The sequence below is a fragment of the Rousettus aegyptiacus genome, unplaced genomic scaffold (assembly GCF_014176215.1).
Source record: "Rousettus aegyptiacus isolate mRouAeg1 unplaced genomic scaffold, mRouAeg1.p scaffold_m13_p_9, whole genome shotgun sequence".
In the NCBI taxonomy this organism is placed as follows: domain Eukaryota; kingdom Metazoa; phylum Chordata; class Mammalia; order Chiroptera; family Pteropodidae; genus Rousettus; species Rousettus aegyptiacus.
The window spans coordinates 66,716,315-66,736,834 of NW_023416312.1; the positions used below are offsets into that span (position 1 = coordinate 66,716,315).

General features: G+C 41.8%; 1 protein-coding gene across 20 annotated transcripts in view; it reads left to right on the top strand.

The window, feature by feature from the left end:
• Nucleotides 1-20,520, top strand: part of PAK3 (p21 (RAC1) activated kinase 3) — a 281,213-nt gene that overhangs the window by 134,334 nt on the left and 126,359 nt on the right. For 2 of the 20 annotated variants that reach the window (XR_004952810.1, XM_036226633.1), the window contains exon 1: nucleotides 13,392-19,018. The exons of 2 other annotated variants lie outside the window; for them this stretch is intronic. The gene's annotated coding sequence lies outside the window, so the exon portion shown is untranslated. 16 more of the 20 variants (XM_036226634.1, XM_036226620.1, XM_036226618.1 and 13 more) reach the window with 16 other exon arrangements.

The window sequence follows — 20,520 nt, forward strand, 5'->3', positions numbered from 1 at the left end:
GGCTGCACTCCTGTAGGATTGAATCATTATTCATTCTATGTCCTCTTTCACTTGTTATAAGGCTAGTTTTTGGTCTTTTTCTCTGTTCTGTGGTATATTCACATGAGTCCTTTCTGTTCTCCTTAATACCTTCGTTAAGTGGTACCTTTCTTCCTTTCTTTTGACAGCTTAAATATGCTCTACACATTTGAATTGATGAATTACAATCTTGTTTGTGTCTTTCATTCTTCCTTTATTTTCATGACAGCCAATTCTTGGTTTCTTTGAACAGCTGCTGCATATAAGATTTCATCTATAAATCTTTCATTCTGGAAGGTACAACACTATGCTTTTCACAGTGAGCAGGGAAGGTATTCTCCACCCAGGCAATATCCACAATTGCCTCATGCTTTTCCCACTGCATACACTAATGCTTTTCTTTATACAACGTGTCTTTCACTTGGTTTATAAATACTGCATACCACTAAATGCTTGGCAGAGTTCTAGGCACTAGAGAGGTAGCTGCGAAAACAGCCTTGCCATCAAGTACTGATCTTATTTATTTCACTTATGGACAGTCAATTTTTACCCATGACATGGATAAAGGCAACTTCGAAACCATTTTTATCTTTTTGATTGTATATGTACCCATCCTGATTAATTTCATGTTAAGAATTATTTCATTCCTTGATATATAACACTCAACACCCCCATAGTGTGCTGGAGAACTGACTAACTGGGGTCCATTCAAACATGTCCATGAACTATCCATAGGGGGCCACATGATACTGCACAATGTTTGTCCAATATTTCTTGCATACATTTTTCTATTGCTTCCTGGATTACCTGTCTTTGTGAGCATCCAGAGCACAGGTACTGGGTCAATATGACTTTATTTGTAGGGAAACTAGCTCAGAGCTGCATCACTCCATTGCATGTAAAATAACATGTACAAGAAGTCACTGATTCACTGGATTTAATTTTCTTTTTTGTCTTTCTAAGAGTAGTAGTGACCATTAAATAAAAAGAGATGACATGACATGCCATGAAATAAAATGAAATTAAATAAAATAAAATTAATTATAGGCTATAGATGTTTAGCCTCAATTGTGAGGCAACTTTTAAACATTGCTGCCTATTCTCTTTCTGTCCTTAATGATTTTCATATTCCACCCTCAGCTCAAGCTGTACATCAGATAGTATATCTCCTCCTGTTTGCTTACTTGAGGCCTGCCTACCTTGCTGTGATGTGGATACATGGCACTCACTCATTTTCTAGCAGAGTAAATGATAAGCTCTGGTGTAAATCTCGTGGATGGTTCACATCCAGTATTTTCAAGGTAGTATTTTCAAACTACCTTGTCCAGCAGCTGAGTCTTTGAGCTTCTAAGCCTTTCTGTAATTTATTTATCTTTCTGATTCATAAATTCTGAAACTATCCCTTCACTAACTCAGGGGATTGTCTGAGATTTTATTTTGTTTTGTTTTTGTGCCTTCCTTTTTTGTGGGTTTGGCACAGTAAATTATTTGAAAAACTACTGTTACTTTCTCTAGGATCTTTACAAATGGCCTATTGAGTAAATGGCCTAGTCAATTTCTCTGAGCCAGTGTAGAACAGCTTTGGACTCAGAGCTCATCCAAAATGGGCCAGGGAGAGAATCTCCTTTGAGGAAAATTTATTTGATTACGGTACTCATCTCTTATCTACCAGGAATGTGTTCGAAGTCCCCCAGTGGATATACCTGAAACCGTAGATAGTACTGAACCCTATATATATACTATTTTTTCCTATACATACATACTTGTGATAGTTAAATTAATAAATTAGGCACGAGAATACATTAACAACAATAATACTAAAATAGAACAATTATAACAATATACTGTAATAAAAGTTACATGAATATGGCATTATTAAGTAAAATAATGGTTGCTTGAATACAAGTACTGCGATACCATGACAGTCTACATGATAACGAAGGTGACTACAGCTACTAAGTGACTAATGGACACATAGGGTATATAGTGTGGATAAGCTGGATAAAGGAATGATTCATGTTTAGGTGGAATGGAGCAAGAAGGAGTGAAAATTTATCATACTTCTCAGAATGGTGTACAATTTAAAACATGAATAATTTATTTCTGGAACTTTCTATTTAATATTTTTTTTACTATGATTGACTGTGAGTAACTGAAACCACAGAACACAAAACCATGGATGGGGAGGACTACTATGTTATTTCTTTTTTTACATACAAGCAGGTTTTCCAAAAGTTATAGCAAGCATTTAACTTGTCTTTAAGTGCTGAATTATTTTTAAGTATCATTTTTAAGATTTTAAAGATTAAATTTGGGGGGTAACATCATTAGTAACATTATATACATTTCAGGTGTACAGCTTTATAATATGACATCTGTATACTGTATAGTGCTCACCGCCCAGAGTCTTGTCTCCTTCCATTATCATATATTCAATCCCCTTTACCCTTTGTCTTCCCCCACCACCTTCCCCTCTTATAACTACCATACTGTTATCTGTATCTATGAGTTTTGTTTTTTTATTTGTTTGTTTTTGTTTGTTAGTTTTGTTTATTAATTTCTTGTTTTTTATTTAATATCCCCCACATGGGTGAAATCATACTGTTCTTGTCCTTTTCCTCCTGACTTATTTCACTTAGCATAATCTTTTCAAGCTCCATCCATGTTGTTACAAATGGCAATATTTTATCTTTTTTATAGCTGAGTACTATTCCATTATATATATATATATATATATATATCACATTATTTTTATTCATAATCATCCAGTGAAGGACACTTAGGTTGTTTCTATGTCTTGGCTACTGCAAATAATGCTGCAATGAACATAGATGTACATATATCATTATGAATAAGTATTTTCAAATTTTTCAGCTAAATACCCAGAAGAAGAATTCGTGGGTCGTATGGTAGCTCTAGTCTTAAATTTTAGAAAAACATTAAATGTCATTTTTAAAACAAAAGATTTTAAGTGTTTAAAAATGACAATGTTGTTTTAAAATAAAGCAGTGCATTTTGTAGCCTATCAAAATCTCCAGATCAGAAAGTGTGTTTTTTTTTCAATTTAGTCAATCTATTTTAATCTTGATTATCCCAAGGCTCGGCTAAAGTAGCTATGAGATTGCTCCTCAGCCCCACTGTCACCCCCAGCCTCCTAAATCAGCATGTGTAAAAATGCAACACAGCAAAGAAAGATACCGTAATGAAGTGATGGTCCTTGACTCCTAATATGATCAGATTGCAATTAGCCAGAAAGCTATGGATCTTAAACACCAGGAGGCATTTCAAATTTCTGTTTAACCAAAAGTGCTATTTTTGTCTTAAGCATCTTGGAGTTGATGAAAAGTCTTGCTTTCATGTATGAATGAAGATCTGCCTTGTGAAGTCATGGAGTTAATTACTGTCTGATGGATGAGAACTCTGGCAGTGGTCCACATCAGAACCATGTGTGTGGAAGGGCTCTTTAGCAGTGTGATTGGCAATATTTCTCCACCAAAAATATCCCTCACTCATCTTCTCTCCCATAGTCTGCAGTGGGCTTCTACATTTCCAGAACCACAGTCCATTCCTTTGAATCTAACATTGTCCGTGACAAAAAGATCCTCCTAAAATACAGATACCTAAAAGAAGCAGTAAATAAAATCACTAAGATTGTACTGAGAAGTCAATCAGGTTTTCTCCTTCCCAGACTCAAGAAGGAAAGGGGCAGCAACTTTAGCTCCTTGGGCCTCTGGTTGGCTGGGAGAAGTCCCTGAAAGGAAGGATAGAACAGAGGAAAGGAAAGATCAAATTAAGAATATAGTTCAGGCCTCTGTCGTGTCCACTATTCACTGTCTTAAACTGTAGAGCGATCTGATAGCTCTGTGTGTGTATGTGTGTGTGGGGGGGGTTAAAAGTAGAATATAGCAAAAAAATTATTATTTGAAGTTGCTGTTTTTGGGATTCTAGATGATTCAGATTGTACTAAAAATCTAAGGAATTTGAAGGCTGTCCGGTATAACTGGAACATGATACTTTCACCATCACCCCCCACACCAGGTAAATCCAAATAGAACTCAGGGGGAAGTAATACATCCTCAGCTCCCTACCCCCCAAAATAGCTTTGATAAAGGTCGGATAATTTCAGCTGTAGTGTAGGGAGAATAATGCTCTGTCCCTCTACCTCTCTCTTAAGAACAGAATTAGGGGGTGTTTGCTTTAAATGAAAAAAAAAAAACGTCAGGTTAAGAGTCCTTTCTGGCCTTATATGGGTGGCAAAAGTTAAAAAGGGTCAACGACATCCCAAGATTAATAGGAAAGTACACCCCTCCCATTTACGAAGATGCCCCACATCTTCAAAAGAGAACTGGCAAATTACCATGGAAATCTGCCCCAACAGGCAGTGCTCAAGTGAGAGTCAAAGCCTTTGTTAGCAGAGCTTTGTAGGGGCCGGCTCCATAGTGAACACGGTTAAGCCTCACTAATTCCCTGAATGGGGGAACGGCCAATCTTGATTTGTAAGAAGCTTGAATTTGAAAATGTTTAAAGAAATGCCATGTTATTATTTCAAAAAACCTGCAGTCAAACTGCAGGCTGGAGTCTGTGCTCTGAGCTGCTGGGACCCTTAAGGCCTTGAGCAAACAGATAAGGGCTGTAATTAGCATACTGGTCATTTGAATGCAAAGTGCACTTAGAGTGGTGCTTAAAAACCACATGTTAGCATGCTCCCTAGCTGGCTGTCACTTTCCAAAGTTTATAGTATTAATTTGCCTAGCAACCTGCTCTCTTTCTTGTTTGGCAGTAAACTTTAGCCTAGCATGTCAGAATTCGTTAAATTTTCCATAATAGCAGCTGAAATAAATAAGGAGTGTGTGTGGGGGAGGTAAACAACTTTTAAAAATCAATATGAACATATTTTAAACTTCTGTTTAACTGACCTTTAAAACTCATCAGTTGATTCATGTTTATTATTTGCTAAGTAGGAAATGTGTTCCCTTTGATGATTAAAAGTGGGCTGAGGGGCAAGCTGTTTTGAATGCCCCTCCCCCACAAGTGACCTGATCAAGTAAACACCAGAGAACATTGACTGTAATGAGTTCCTGGATTATAACAAAATAAGGATTGATTATGAGGCTCAACAGGTGCTTAATTATATGGAACAACAGCAAGCTGAGATCTGTGTCTGTTAAACTTGTATGTGATGGTCAGGCAATCCTGTGTGCACATATTAACTTTGTTTCTAAATTCACACTTGAGACCACTTAATTTGAATTGTGACTGAATCATGTTTAGGAAGGGGAAAAACGGGGAGAGAGGAATACAGCTACAATTTTACTCAAATCGTCAATGTCTTCGACATTTTGCTACGCACATGGAAGAAAAGAGCTATGTTCTTTTTCAAGCTGAACGTACCATACAGCAGAAAGTGTCCCGCCCGCGGGACCGGTTATTTGGTGGGAGAACCGAGGAGAACCCAACCTAAAGAAAAGAGGGGTAACACGGACGAGAGAAAAGAGTGGAGGCAAGACAGTGTTCTGATCAAGCCTCAAATTTTATTCTGAGCAGCAGTTGCTTTTATACAGGAAATAAGAGAAAGGGGTAGGGCTGATTAGGGAAAGAGGAGTATATGGCATGATCTGATTGGCCAGCTGGCATCAGCGTCGTTCTGTCCTGCGGGTATTGCGGCTTCCTGTTGCTTAGTTAGAAGGTGCTGAGTGACTTATGCAAAAAGAAGAACAAGTTCTTTCCGGCTACGTGACCTTCCTGGTAATTTATAATGGCGGACCTCTAGTCTTAAGATGGCTCCTGACAAGAAAGGGTGAGGATTACATTTTTAAAAAACTGAGTGAAGCCTCAGAAAGGACCAAACTTAAATGCCTGCCCCTTGGGGGAATTCCCCATTTCTACCTTCCGGCCCTTTGTGATTCAGACATTCTGAGAAAGATGGCCTAGGGAGGAAAGAGAATCCTTAAACAATGAAACCCCTAACACAGTGGTTCCCAAACTCTGCTGCGCATTAGTACCTGAGGAGATTTTTTAAAACCCTGACATCCAGATTCTTGCTAATCAATTAAATTAGAATCTCTGTGTGTAGGGGTGGGTGGTTAAAAGTAGAATATAATGAAATTTATTGAGAAAGTGCATTGAAAAGAGGGAGGAGAGAACACATGTCATAACATTTCAGTTCCCTCTGAGTGATTCTGAGGAAGTTTAAAGAAACAGGAATAAATTCTGGATTGATTGCAGTTTCTGAGGCAGGATCAGGAGAAGGAGGTATTGACTAGAATATGAAAATTGTCATGAGGAGAGGGTGACTGAGCAATTGGGAATCCCTCTTGATAAATGAAAATAGCAAAGCAGATCTGGGGCATCACTGGTAAAAAAGCAGTAGTCACTCCACCTGTCAGAATGGCTATCATCAGTGAATCAAAGAACAGCAAGTATTGGTGAGGCTGTGGAGAAAACGGAACCCTCATACACAGCTGGTGGGATTGCAAATTGGTACAGCCACTATGGAAAACAGTATGGAGGTTTCTCAAATAATTTAAAATTGATATACCTTTTGACCCAGTAATTGCACGTCTGGGTATTTATTCCAAAAAAAAAAAAAACAATAATTTGTAAACATCTATGCACCCCAATATTCATGGCAGCACCATTTACAATAGCCAAGATATGGAAGCAACCTAAATGCCCATCAACAGATTATTAGATAAAGAAGTTATGGTTCATGTATACAATGGAATATTACTCAGCTACTAAAAAAATGAAATCCTACCATTTGGAACGACATGGATTGACCTAGATGTTATTATGCTGAGTGAAATAAAGTCAGATGGAGAAAGATAAATACCATGATTTCACTTATATGTAGAATCTAAGGTATAAAAAGGACAAACTGTTCAAAAACAGACTCACAAATACAGTGGACAATTTGGTGACGGACAGAGGGGAGAGGGGTTGAAAGGCTGGGAGAATGGGGTGAAGGGTTAAAGAAGTACGAATTAGTAGTTGATAGATGGTTATGGGGATGTGGGAGGTGAAGCACAGCGTAGGGAATACACAGCATTAATATATTTACTAGGTGGAAAACCAGAGGAGAGAAGGACTAGTTAGGGAGATCATTTTATAAACTATATAAATATCTAACCAATGTGCTGTATACTTGAAACTAATTAAAATTAATTAATTTTTAAAAAGCAGAACTCAAAGGGAGTGGAGGTTATTATGGCATTTTATAACTATCGTGTGACATTGGGAGAAACAGTGTTTTCTGCTAACTTTGCAGCTGGCTTTATCTGTCTGTCCTCACAGCCTGAATAATAGCAGGCTGCTTTTCCTTAGCACAAGCTAATTTTAATTTTTTCAGTCCCATCTTTAACACATACCCCCTGTTACTCCTGGATCATGCCATGATGGCATCACATGAAGAGAAATAATGTGCCTTTCCCTAATAGATTTAGCATTCCACTCACACTTCCCTCTTTTTAGCTTTTCTGGAGGGTTTTGCAGAGTTGCCTCCCACCTCTGCCACCTGTTCCGCAGATTTCTGAATTATAGCAAATACGATGGTTCAGGCGAGACCTACAGATAAGTAAGGAACTCCTCAAGGAGGACATTTTTCTCCAGGATTTAGCTGATGGAATCTCCACCGTGCCTGTTGGTAATTTTTTCCCCTTTGCCTCCTGAGAGAAATGTTTCATTGCTCACCACTTCGGATGGTTGGGACTAGGGATGGGGGCACTTCCGTTCCTGACAACCTCATTATGTGTTTATTGGGAACAGACACTGCTCAGGTTGTCACAACAAGCAGCAATGATTCAAAGCTCCCCTAAAAGATTTGTATCTCTGGCAAATAATCAGCCTTTAGCTCTCAGCAAATGCTGAACTGAGCAGCCAATCACAGATGAGCTGGGAAAGCATGACATCATCATAGTCCAGCCGGTCCAAAAGAAAAATTAAGATTTGGTGTTCTATTTCTCTCCTTGGTTCTTTGTCCCTTAGATTTTGTCCTCCACTTTCTCCTCTCTTTTTTTTCCTGGTAAAATGGGAAGAACAATGAAACTAACTTTCAAAATATAATTTACTCTTAGGTTTGGAAAATGTAGTGATCAGAGTATGTGGAGAAGGGATATATAATGTGATTCACTAGGAGACACATCAAACAGAGCATCAGTTCAATTAAATAAGGTGTCTTGATATGTAGGGCCATGGTATAGTATAAGTGAGGCTAATTTAGATTAAGTCAGAGGAGAGGAACTTCCTAATTCTCATTCTAATTCATCCAGAGCCACCTGCACTTAATTGTCTTCTGCTTTTCCTTTGCTAACTTCCTAGTGGAATGGAGGAGGGTGGAGGCTTTGGGCTTCTGAAAGCTAGTAGATTCTACAGGGCAAGTGTCTAAAGGGTGCAAACTATAGTGAAGGAAGGTCCCCCATTCTCAAGGTCCCATCATATAGGGAGCATATGTAAATTGGGACTCACCAAGTCAGTTAAGGAGGTATGTGTTCTGAAATCTGTTAAATTCTTTGTTGTTCATTAGGCATCCAGGGAGATAGGCCGGGTAAGTTTCACAGGCAAGATAGGCCGGGTAAGTTTCTCAGAGGAGAAAGCCCAGGGAAATTTGTGTCTTGCTCAAGGTTTCCAAGCCAGAAGCTAGACTAGAATTTGGGTATCCTGATTCCCTGGCCATAACTCTGAATACCCAAGAGAATGATGACGTTGTAGCCATGGGCTTTCTTCTTTCCCCAATCTCTGGAATTCAGACCCCTTTTGAGATCGCTGGGGTGTTTTTTGTTTGTTTCTTTCTTTTGTTTGTTTTGTCTTAATCCAAAGAAGGCTATATCTTTGCCTTTTTAATGTTTCTTATGTGCAAAATACTGTATATGTATGTTTATTGTAAAAAAGTACAAACATTGCAGAAGTATATTAAGAAAATAGTTAATGCCCCTGACCACACACACATAACCACATGTCTTCCTTCCCACGTTTTTAATTCCCAGAGTTACCCTATTAGCAGTTTGGTGTGTATAATTCCAGTTTAAACACACAGACACAAACACACACAATTTCTTTAACAAAAATAACAGTATACAAGCTGTTCTGTCACTTTTTCGCTCAAGAATGGGTCGAGGTGTGTTTCTATTTCAATACATAGGTATCTGCTTGATTCTTTTTAGCTGATGAATAGTATTTCAATTATATATATATACCATAATTGATTTAGCAATTCCTTTATTGAGGGATATTTAGATTATCCTTTATGTAAGATTTTTTTTCATTCTTACATAAGCATCATCAGTGAAAATACTTGAACATATCTTGACCTGTTTTTATGAGTATATCCATAGTAAAATTCCTTGAGTTGAAATCTCTTGGTCAAGAGGCACGTGCATTTAAAAATTTCTTAAGTATCATCAACTTGCCTTCCAAAAAGGCTCTGACATTTTACACTCCCACCAATGGTATATGGGAGTGAGCAATGTTCTCTTTTCCTAGAATCTGATTGGAACAGTTTGAAGATATTCATTTTAATTTACTTCTGTTACTACAAGCCCCATCCCAGAGTTTCTTACTTCTCATGTGACTCAAAGGGCTGGTTGTATTGGTGGGAGCCAAAGAAAAAATACGACAGAAGATGTCATGTAGGGTGGCAGAAATAAAACTGAGATTGGAATACCTGGTTTGTAGGACCATCTCTTTGAGGCACTGGACAGACTACTTCAAACCGATCAAACTGATTGGGCATCTGTTTGCTTATCAGTGAAATGCAGATCATAATTGCCACAGTACATTACCATGGTTGTTTTGAAGATCAAATAGGGAGATAGGAAAGTGGTTTGTAACCTGAGAAGCAGGATACACATGTCAAGCGATTATTATGCTAATGTTGTAATTATTATATCCTTATATCAATGAGCCTGCAGAAGGAAACAAGGAACAGTGGGCATTGAGTTGGAAAAATTACACAGATGAAATCTTTAAGCCATTTCAGTGTCCCTGAGAGTTCTCATGCCGTTGTCCTATATATTCTTGGAGAAGAAACCACATTGGCAGTGATTAATGCATTATGGTATCAAAAATAATATAGATTAGCCCCCTTTCACAGAAAAACTAAAGTCTTTGTGCTGGGCCTGGCTCCTAAGTCCAGTTCTTTTTCTATGACACCACTATGCTTTAATTTCCAGAGACCTAATAGGATTTGGGCCTTGTGCTATTTTCTATAATCACCAGGGAAAAAAGAAATACACACATGCAACACTGAAATAACCATGTCCAGTGACTGCATAAATAGCTGTGAGTTATAGCTGAGGTATACCAGAGGATTAGAGTGAAATCAAATACCTGTAAATTACAATTTATATTAATCGCCTAGAAGACCCAAGTTATATCATTAGACAGGAAGATCAAGTTCTATCTTTCTACTTTTTAAAAAGGGTGTTCTTATTGCTAAAAATAACTCAAGTGCATTTTACAAATCAGAGATATAACATTTAAGTAAATGACATTCATATAGATCAGTGCTTTTTTAGATTATTCTTACCATGATGTAAAAACAAAAATCAATGTAATGGGTTATCTTTTTTTAAACCCCAAATTAATTAAAAATATGTCTGTAAAATCATTGGAAGCAGAACCATCCTGATTTCAGCCTATCAGTCAGGGAATTTGAGAAAGGAGGGTGATGGGTGTTATGTATTAGGAGAGAAGTAACCACCAACCAAAAAAAAAGTTATTTTAAAATGCCTGATTTAAAAAAAAAACACACCAATCTGCTATAATTTATTCATGTAGCACTCACGTATGAATAAATATATTTTTAATTAAGGAAAATAAACAAAATGAAAAGTGACCCCCTGAAAAATCTGGAGTATGTCATTCACTTAGTCTTTGTCTCCTTTCCTGCATTGTCATAGATTGGAAGGGTCATTGTTCTTTTTTTCAGATTCCTGTATCATCACAATTTAAAATAAATTAGTCCAAAGAGGCATCCCATTCTCCAGCTTCCCCAGATGTTGACTCAGATGAATATAGGGGCCTGTTGTTTGACTTTTTAAAAGGACCTTGGCAGGCGTATTAGTTCACTGTCAGTCTTGAAATTTATTTTGTTGGCATTATGGAGAAATGATTTCTGGATGTTATATGGAGTTGAGAAAATTAGATAAAGCTGCACTGGGGAGGGTTGTGACACATTTTGACCATTTAAGAATGTGAAGATATATTATTTATCTTTATAAAAATAAGTTTGAAAGTGGAGAGAAAAAAGTCACCCATAATCCTTCTACTTTAAACCATTATAATTTTATATTATTTTCTGATCTTTATTTGCAGACATATTTTAAATCATTATAATTCAAATGTACTTCTTATTTTGCATTAAAAAAATTTTTGATGACAGTTTAATGTTTCTTTGCTGGGATTTACCATAATTTGTATATGCTAACCAAATCCTATAAAATCATCTGATTGTAGAGTAGCAAAACATGAATTTTGGAGTTAGATTGTAGGTTTTGGACATTGGCAAAAAAATCGATTTGTTGTTGTTGTTGTTGTTGTCGTCGTCGTTGTTGTTAAAGACCAGAGAGGACGTGGAAGGTTTTGGGGAAAGCCACATTTTAATAAAATTAAATGTCTCTATATCTCTATATAAATTTGAAGTAGATTAATTTTTTTTTCGTGAAGTGCTGTTTCGAAATGTGTGTTTCTTATGCAGAAAGTAAGTTTCCGTATCTAGATTGTCATCTCTTTAAATACCACTGCCATATCTGTCTATCTGAGTTTAAGTATTCCCGAGACTCCATCAGTGTAACCTGCTTGCCTGAAAGGTGGTGTCCTAAATCCAAACCATTTCCTCCTTAAAAGAGTGCCCGTGTACCTGGGCAGATTTCCTCCCCTGAAAATATCTGAAATCCCAGTCTTCCTGAGGGAGCCAGTTAAGAAAGAGACGTGAAATATTCCCTCTCCCCGCCTCCCTTACTGTCAGGTGAGCTTCTTTCTTGATAGGACGACCTCTGTCTAGACAACCCTGACAGTGAGAAGTTTCCATGTCATTTTCCTTTCCCTCTCCTTGTTCCCTCCCCTTTAGTTTTTTTTTTTTTAACTTCCCAGACGCTTCCTGCCTGGAAACAAAGGATTGGTCCCTAGTAGCCCACTCAGGGTGATTTTACTTTGATTCTCATCCTCTGATTGGCCTACATACGGTGCAGAGCCCGGGTGACGTCATAGAAGCGAAGGGCTAGGGAGCGGTTGCCGAAGCCGGCTCTACGGCGGGCGGACAGCTAGCTGTAGGCGGCGGCCGTCTGGGGTCTCGCGTAGGAGGGCCGCAGCTTTTCCCTGCCTGGAGCAAGCGTGTGGGACCGGGAGGAGAGCCTGGGTGGTGGGGAGGGAACGGGCTAGGTCCCGCACTGCGGCTACGGCCGTGGCGCTCCAGCTCCCCAGCCCCGACAGCCTAAGCGTTCGGAGGTAGAGGAAAGGTATTGACAGGGTGGCTGGACAAGTGGCAGGTAAATCCTGGGACTTATGGCACCTAGCTCGCTCAGGGGAGGGGGTGGCTGCTGGACATTGCTTTTAGGTTTCTGGGTAGATTTTCTGGCCTTTCCGGACCCCCCTCCAGCTCTCATGGCATTCCAGCCTCGAGTCCCCAATGTGGCTTTCCCGGAGCCCTGAGAACAGTGTGCAGTTTGCAGGATCTTGAGTCGGAAATGCAGATAAGTGGGTGTGTCAGGGCCCTTCCAATAAAGCTTGGGCCCCTTTACTGGGTCAAGCTCTAGATTCATTTACTGGGGCCTGGGACGCTGGAGGCAAAATCCGCTCTAAAAGCTACGTCAGCATGTAAGTCCTGTGCCATCTACCCACTCTCTTTGCCACAGCCACTGTAGCAGTGATGGCACCGCCCCGCCCCTTCCACAATGGGGTGGGGGTGTGGCGGTGGCAGCCCAGGCAAAGTTCCAGGACCGGGAAGAGCCTGACCTGAGCAAACTGAAAAAGTGATAATTTTATTAAAGGGATGCCTTCCTCCATTTCTTTTATCTGTATCCCTTTCCCTTTTTTGGTGCAGGGAGGGTAATGGCAGGAGGACTCTTTTCTTCTCTTGTAGGGTTCGGAATGATGCAATAATGTCTCTAGAAAGCTTGGGATCCCTCAGTTGGCCTTTGTCTGTGGAGGGGGTCATTTGTTCTACTGCCCTTCTCTGTCCTTCTCAGTTCTCAGGGGGCATTGCCATCAGTTTGCGAACTGGCTCAGGCAAGACTGCTGCTGCACTTTTGGGCAGACTGAACATTTTAGGTTCTTTCTCTTGCAGGTTGTCCTTCCTTGGTGTTGATTGAGGGGTGGAGTGGGGGAGGGACAGTAGGGCGGTGCCCAGCATGGGGTGGGGGGGAGGGGTTGCCAGAAGCCCCATTTGTTTGTTGTTTTTGTTGTTTTGGTCCCACCTTCCAGAATCCAGTGCCATACTGCAGACTTAAGTGTTCTGGGCTGTGGTCTGTAGAAGGGAAGGAGAGAAGGGTGAGTAGCTTTGCTCTGAGGAACAAAGGTTGCAATGCTATTTTTTAATGGTTTTCAGCAAGGAAGCCTTTAGCCAATATTAGTCTTGCTCTCCCCATGGTTTTGCAGACTCAAAACCAGGCCAACTATATGGCTCTCTGAAGTGTTGGAACAGAAGGAGGTCCATTTCTGTTGATAACACTGGGGTCCTGTTCTGAAATGACCAAGATATAAAGGTCAGTGAGGTGCTCGCTGGGCTATTTGAAAATTTATAATTGGGCAGGTCTGTGATTTGGTATTTGAGGTATCTGTGGGCAAAGGGGTTTAATATGTTAATGGATGATTAATAGGCCAGGGCTCGGAGAGACAGCCATGTAAACCTCTGTTTCTGGATACAGATGTCATACCCCACTTCCCCATGAAACAGGCAAAATGAGAAAAGACAGGGATGTATGCTGGGTAAAAGCTGAGAGCTGAGACTCTCAAGGACAGAGGGACCTTGAGATGTCAAGGACCAGACCCTCCAAGCCATCAAGTGGGCCTTGTAGGAGATACCTTACAGGAAAAGGAGGTTCAGCTATGACAGAGGTGCAGGCAAGGGGCCACAACACCCTAAAGGATGTTCTAACAAGCTGACTATTCCCACAGGTTGCAGATTTTCTGGTTTGAGGTGGAAATGGTATATAGAGCAGACAAGCTTGCTGAGGTCTTTTGGGGGAGAGCGGTGGACATGACAGGTGAGGGAAATGAAGACTGTGGGGATAGAGAGGTGCTGCCTCATCAGATACTCTGCTATTATGAGGTTGAAGACTAAGCTAATATATGGCTGAAGAGAGTAGCCATGGGGGGGGGGAGGAATAACTCAGATCTAGAAATCACAATAGGTAGGTAAGATCAGATGGAGTAGGTAGGAACAAAATGATAGAAGACAAAAAAACGTTGTGTTACTAAGAACCCAAAGGCCCTGATTTCCCTAGTGAGATGGGGGAATTTGGTGATTGAGGCACCTATGGCTCAGCCCAGACATAAGGGGATGATTTATTGATATTTAGGCGATCAGTAGGATTCCTGCCCTTCAGGAGTCAGTAGCTTTTGGTCAAGGAAAGGAGAAGAAATTCCATGAGTGGCAGCCTCAACAATCAGCTCTTTCCTCCTGGGTAAGAAGGGAGTGGGGGCTGGGGCCCGAAAGGGAATTGGTGGAGCTTCGAATCTGTCTGAGACAGGTAGGTTGACTGCTTTTACATGGGGTTGGCCAGGGCCAGGTCTGAGGCCCTTGCTCCAGGTGTGGGGATATCTGCCTGAGCTCAAAAGAAAAAAAAATTAAGCCCTCATTCCCAGGCAGGGGCCCATGGAACCCTGTACAGGCTGAGGAATGGTGAAAACAACTATCCTAGAAGGTAAGTGCAGCTTTTGAGGCATCTGGGGGTGCGGCTTAAACTTCAGCTGCCCCATTTTCCCCTAAGCTCTCCACCTGCAGAGGCAGGTGGTTTCTTCTGCAGGGCCTAAGGTGGACTTGACCGACAACTCGTCACTTCCGGGCTTCTCCACCAGGGGGCGAGAAAGGGCATACAGTGGGCCAGACTCCTCCATTTCAGGTGTGAAGCCTGAGCCTTAAATCAAGTTAACAGCCAGACATGTAAAATCTGATACAAGGGTACAAAAGAACGAAGTGAACCCCCAGGTCTGGCGTTCTGTTTTCATTTCTCCCCAGAAACCTGTACCTTCCTATCTTGCTCTGGGACTTTAAAAGGCATTTGCATTTCCATGTGCAGTGATTACTTGGTTCGCTAAGCCTAACCCAGAGTTTGTTTAATTGGAAATGTTAATCAATGCAATGGATCTGTGTCTGATTTGCACATTCGGTCAATTATATGCGGGTTGGGTCAGTCTGTGCTGCACCCAGGGAATGCGATAAGAGGCAAAACAGCATAGCTACAGCTAGGTCTTTGAGTGGGAAGCAAAATGGGGGGAGGTGAACCTTGAAGACTGGGAAGAGATGAACAATTTACTGGTGTGGAATGGAAATCATTCCAAAAACATGACCACAGAGAGGCCTAGGAGACTGATCACTGAGAAGGAATAGGATGGTCTTGGAGGCCACACAGTGGAGATGGAGGCCAGGGTTTTGCTGTGAGGTAGGAAAGGCCTGGATTTGAAGAAGGAAGTTTTTTAGGTACTAGAGGACCAGGCTCTGGTGTGGAAAGAGTGCTAAGAATCAGAAGTCACGTGTTCTGATCTGAGTGTTTCTTCCCTTCTCTGAGCTTCAGTTTCCTTATCTTTCAAATGATAGGGTTGGAGGAGGTGGTTTCTAAGATGGTTATGACATTTTAGGAAGTGGGGCTATTTGTTTCTGGTGATAAAGACAGGTCTACTAAAGGACAGCCCTCTTCCCCAGATTTGTTCCTTCTAAATCATACTCCTTTTGGTATGCATTACAGTTTGGGGGAAAACAGTATGTAACAAACCCATAACCCCTACGCACATTTCATCACTTTCAGCAGTATGACTTTTATTTCATGTAAATGAGGAACAGTAGGGAAAAGAGAAGCCCAAGTGGAGAATCTGCTAGGGACCCTATTACCGAGCCCCACAAAAGCTCTCTGGGGATCTTATACAGGTCTTATATGGTTGGGGATGAGAGTTGGGCAGAGATTCACTACTGGCCCCGACTCCCTAAGTGAGTCTCAAAGCAGAAAGACTTGGGGTGAGGGTGAAGGAAGGGCCTGACTTGGGGTGAGGATCCCCTATCCCTTCTATCTTTCTCCTGCATCTCTCTCTGAACCAGGTAAACTTTTTGGAATTTGGCAGTACTCAGAGACCTACCCCTGACAATCAGCACAATCATGCCCTCTAGTGACCTCAATCGAGACACCTTTAGCAGAGCTCCCATGAGTTCCATAGCCTAGCCCAATGCTAAACCCTTGTGCAGCTCTTACTCACTGTGGAGAAGGGCTCCTTCCAACTGGCATGAAGGAAAGACTCAGGCAGCTGTGGCTTTCTGTAGGCCCTTCTCCCAAGGCTGAGAATTGAGAGGGAGCCATGCCCCCCAGTGCTCAGTTTTCTTCTTTGAGGCTGAAAAGGGCTCCAGAATTTCTTTCCAAGCTATCTTCAATGCTGAGCCTAGCACCTGCCATGGGAGGGCTCTATGGTAGAGAGGGTGGTTGTCTGCAGCTTCCCCCACTTCCCGACAAGGCGGTGGTACTAGTCCCCATATAGAGATGCTATCAGGAAGCTGGAATACAGCAAGGCTGGGATGCTGGTAGGCACAAGATGTGTGAACTAATCCCCACCCCAGCCTCAAGGAGAAGTCTGAGCCATAGTGCCCACACAAGGCAGTATAGACACACAACCTGATACAGACACACAATATGACATAGACTTATAACATACAATATAGATTAGCCACATGGCACACACACAAAATGGAATTGATGTAATATATATAAAGCATAAAACAGACCCACAGTACATACACAATATGGTCCTGACATGATACACAAACACATGACATAAACACAACTCTGCATACATGATACAGACTTGATATATACACAATATAGTATGGATATGATATGGCATACACACAACATAGCACAGGCACACAAGGCGTAGAATACAACATGGTACAGGAAGTGGCACAGGTTTACTCAACAACACATGTGCTCATGTACAGGACACACCCCCAGGCCGACACGAGTATGGCCACCAGGTGGAGCACCGTGTCCTGCCAGGCATATGGGCACTGACTCCAGCTGTGAAACTGGTAGGTTTGAGGCAGACTGCATGGAGGCGACTGAGAGGTGGTGGAGGCAGGCCTAAGGAAAGCTCTGGATCTTGTGCAGAAACCTTGAGGTTCTTGGTTAGTACAGGCTGGTGCACTTCTCCCTCCACCCCACAGGTCTTCTAGTGCTGTTTCCCATACCTATGGGTGTATGCTGCCTCCCTGGGACCAGCCCTCAGCCCTGAAGATGGACAAGGGGCTTTTTGTGGACATTCTTGAACCCTCTTCGAGCCCTGCCCCCCTCTGGAACTTCCACAGTCCTCATTTCCCTACACTCACCCCACCGCCTTGCAGGATGAGCTCATGCTGTTGCGGAAGCTGCAGGGACACCACTCGGCTCAGCAGTGGGTGGGATTTGGAAAGGCAGCTTGGAGTGTGCTTGTGGGAAGCACCCAGGGAATTCCAGGGCCTCTGGGGGGCAGTTGTGCTCTTCAGTCTTGTCAGGAGAGTGGGGAAGACCTTGGGTATGTGTTGGTCTTTTTATTTGAGAAGGGTAAATTGAGAATCATAGGGGTTTTCTTGGCTCCCCGAGGCTTCAATTTTGCTGTCTCCACCTTTAGATATCTATTTGTCCATCCATCCATCCATCTGTCTACCCATCCCTGACTTTGGATTAGGACCTTGTGTATTCTGGTGTTCTCTAATAACACGTGTGCTAGCCTGGATCTGGCTTTATTGCGAGTTATATATAGGTGCTACTTTTCTTTGAAGATAAGCATCATGAAGGGAAGGGAGGCAGGGTGGGAAGGATTTGGGGTCCTGTCAAAGGAAGTTTGGGTTCCTCCTTGAGAAGCTCAAGTGATTGTGGGGAAAGGGATGGGTGAAAGGGACCCCATCTCTTTTATGGTTGGACATAGAAACCTCTTTGGAGAAGATAGGGTAAATTCTCTTTCTCTCTCACTCTCTCTCTCCCTCCTTCCCTCCCTTCCCCCCCCTCTGACACACAGACACACACACACATACACACACACCTCTATATATTCACCCTAGGAAATCTGGGGAAGGCTGTAAAAGACATCCCTATGCTGGAGATTGGGGGAAGACAGAGAGAAGTTCTAATTAGAATCAGAAACTGAGGCCCTCAGCAGCTGTGAGATGATACAGGGGATTTCAGGATGCTTCCTGCCCTGGTAAAGGAGTCGTTGAGAAGGAAAATGAAATGGAAGTGGACATTTGGATTTGAAAGATGAAAAAAACTGAACAGTCCAGGAAGCTTAGGTATCCTCAGAGCCCACCTGCATTTGCCATCATCTCTCAGTTTCCTGTTGTACACTGGACTATAACACCTCTGGTAAATATGCAAATATTTCATATCTGTCATGTTTAATTTAGCCCTCCCTACACTTGTCCAAGGCAACTAACACAGACCTTTTCCACTTGATATCAAGGAGATTCAGAGGTGATGTGACAGTACTTTTCAAATTGCAACGCAGTGCCATTTCTGGACTCCTACATAACAGTGCTCTTTTACACTTCTCTGATTCTCTGCCTTTTGAAGGGATTTTCTGAAATTCACCGTACAGTGTGTAATGTTTGGGGGAAGGGGTTGGATGAGGGAGTAGTAGGTGGGGAAAGAGGTTCCCACTTCCCCACAATGCTTCTCTTGGCAGGTTTCCCCCAAGAGCGAGCAACTGAATCCTTACATCTTGTGGCAGATGGTGTACCCAGCACTGAGTCCATCAGAGCTGAAGGCAGCCCAGCCCCTTCTCATGGGCAGTGCCCACCTGTACTGAGGTCCTGCGATGGTGGTGGTGTGAGGTGAGTGATGGATTCCAGGGCAGGGAGTTAGGGATCTCTAAGTTCAGGTAAATGCCACCTTTCTACCAGAACTCCCAATATTAAAGGCCCTGCCTGGGCCTCACCAGCTAGGTTTCAAGACCCAGTACCTTCTTTCTGGGAAATTTTTCTCAGCACAGCTTCCCATCATCTCTTGGTTCCCCCATCTCTAATACAGGAATGATACCCTTGACCTACATCCTAGGGGGAGTAAGAGAAACAACCTAACAGTCACGGCCAAGTCCTTTGCTAATATCGAGATGAGCTGCATCTAAGAGCTTCAGTGTAACACAGACCTGCTTCCCATAAAGCTGTCATTTCCTTTCCTCCTGCTTTCCTGATGTTGAAGTGGCATTTCAGCCACATGCCACAGATTCACCAATCACTTCTTATAATTTCTATTGCCTCATAACCTTAATTTCATCCGCCTATTCAATGTAGCACCAGCCCAATCCATTCTAGCTTCTTAACTTAAACCTTCCAGAACTTTCCTCTGACTTCCAGCCCAACCAGGGAGCACTTACTCTCCCAGCTCTCCAGAAACACTTGAGTCTGTAGCATGTAGTATAGCTCTTGCTTCTCTACTGCCTGAAATAACACTTGCAGATCAACTAAAATCTAAGCTCTTCCAGGTAGGGACTTGATATCACAGGTCTCTAGTCTCTCACAAGTGCCTGACTGTTCACTAGCAGCTTTTTGATTTGGGCCTCTCTCCCTTTTTCTCTCTACATCTTTCAGGTTTCTTGGCCCGCCTTTCTGATCATCTCCCTGTCTCTTTGCTTCTCTGGCAGCCATTATAGCTTCCTCTGTCAGGTTCTCCATCTGGTATTCTGTTGCTATACACTGCAGTCCAGCCACTTGTTTGTATCTGACCATCCTCCCATCTCTATGTCTGGTGTTCCATCTCTTTATCACTTAGGCTCTTTCATATTACCCAAGTCAAAAATAAACAACCAAAATTAAAAAACACCCAAGAAGAGAAACAAACAAAATGAAACCAAACAAACAAACAAACCACAAGGAACATGCAGTGCAATTCTCTTTCACAATGAATCCATCCTGGGCCTACAGGACAGAGGGAAACTGCAGCCCAGCAGCAGTTGTTTATGTGATGCCTTCTCATGAAGCTCCAGAGTTTCAGTCATGAAATTGAAGGTATGAAATTACAGCCTTGCTGATACTGATGCATTCAACTTTCTAGAGATACTCTGGTAGGGGATCCTCTGAGCAACAGAAGGTAACTAGAGCTGGCTAAAATAAGAAGCAAGCCCCTGGGTCTCTCCTGGGTGTTCTATGACAGCTACAATAATAACTTGTATTTATTATCTACCATTGCCAGCACTATACTAGATATTTTACTAGTATAAGACCATTTGATCCTACAGTGGCTCTGCAAAGTAGGTATGTTTTTTAATAGTTACTGTATTTGTTTCTGATTATAAAAGGGATACTAGCTCCAGGCAGGTATTATTACCATCACTGCT